Here is a 1,941-nt window from a genome sequence, read left to right as displayed (position 1 = left end):
CGCCAAAATACTGGCCAAAATCCTAGCCAAGAGGCTAGAAGACTGTGTACCTGAGGTGGTCACAGAGGACCAGACGGGCTTTGTCAAAGGTAGACAGCTTACCGCGAACATCAGGCGCCTGCTGAACGTGATAATGACCCCCTCCGGGGAGAGAACACAAGAGGTGATCGTCTCCCTGGACGCAGAAAAGGCCTTCGACAGAGTCGAGTGGAAATACCTCATAGAGGTACTGGAGCGGTTCGGGCTTGGAACAGGGTTCACCGCTTGGGTAAAGCTCCTGTACAACGCTCCCATGGCGAGTGTACAGACCAACAATACCAACTCCCAATACTTCCAGCTGCACAGGGGCACCAGACAAGGATGCCCACTGTCCCCGCTGCTGTTCGCACTAGCAATTGAACCGCTAGCAATCGCGCTCAGGGCAGCAAAAAATTGGAGGGGGATCCGAAGGGGAGGTAGAGAGCACAGAGTCTCACTCTATGCGGATGATCTGCTCCTCTATATCTCGGACCCACAAAGCAGCATGGACGGAATCATCGCGCTCCTGAAAGAGTTTGGAGCCTTCTCGGGCTACAAACTCAACATGAGCAAAAGTGAGATCTTCCCAGTACACCCGCAAGGGGGGGGGGGGGGGGGGGGGGGGGGCAGCACTAAAGGGGCTGCCGTTCAATCAAGCCCGACATAAATTCCGCTACCTGGGGATCCAAATAGCCCATGACTGGAAAGGGATCCACAAATGGAACCTCACCAGCCTGACGGAGGAAGTTAAAAAGGACCTGCAAAGATGGAACACACTCCCGCTCTCCCTCGCGGGGAGAGTTCAGACGATCAAAATGAACGTACTGCCCAGGTTCCTCTTCCTGTTTAGATCCATTCCGATCTACATCCCCAAGGCCTTTTTCAAAGCGCTGGACAAACTCATCATGGCGTTCGTATGGGGGGGTAAAAATGCTAGGATCCCAAAGAAGGTCTTACAAAAAACAAAAACCAGGGGAGGGCTAGCCCTCCCGAATCTAAAATTCTACCACTGGGCAGCAACAGCCGAGCGAGTAAGGGGATGGATCCAGGAGCCAGAGGCTGAGTGGGTGCGTGCGGAGGAGGCCTCCTGCATGGGAACCTCCCTCCGGGCCCTCGCCACGGCAGCACTCCCATCCCCACCCAAAAAACACTCCAGCAGCCCAGTGGTGACAGCCACCCTCCAATCCTGGAACCAACTGCGGCAGCAACTTGGCCTGACCAAAATGTCGAACAGGGCTCCCATCTGCAACAACCATAGGTTCACACCAGCACTGACTGACGCCACCTTCAAAAGGTGGAGGCAGGACGGGGGGACACTGACAGTCAGGGACCTATACACGGACGACAGGATCGCAACACTGGACGAACTGACAGAGAAATTTCAGCTAGCTGGGGGGAACGAGCTACGGTACCTGCAGCTCAAAAACTTCCTACGAAAGGAGACAAGGACGTACCCACAACCGCCACGACAGACACTACTGGAAGACCTACTGGACGCAAGTATCCTAGAGAAAGGGAACTGTAGTGACATGTATGACCGACTGGTAGATAGGGACGACACCGTACTGGACGCAACAAGAAGGAAATGGGAGGACGACCTGGGGATGGAGATAGGGTGGGGACTCTGGAGCGAAGCACTACATAGGGTCAACTCCACCTCCACGTGCGCAAGGCTCAGCCTGACGCAACTAAAAGTGGTACATAGAGCCCACTTAACAAGAACCCGTATGAGTAGGTTCTTCCCGGAGGTGGAAGACAGATGTGAACGGTGCCAAAGAGGCCCGGCCAACCACGCCCACATGTTCTGGTCTTGCCCCAGACTCGTGGAGTACTGGACAGCCTTCTTCGAGGTTATGTCCAAAGTGGTGGGAGTGAGGGTGGAGCCATGCCCGATAGTGGCGGTCTTCGGGGTTTCAGAACAGC

Source organism: Scyliorhinus canicula, chromosome 9 (genome assembly GCF_902713615.1).
Source record: "Scyliorhinus canicula chromosome 9, sScyCan1.1, whole genome shotgun sequence".
NCBI lineage: Eukaryota > Metazoa > Chordata > Chondrichthyes > Carcharhiniformes > Scyliorhinidae > Scyliorhinus > Scyliorhinus canicula.
Note: the sequence above shows the minus strand (reverse complement) of the source record.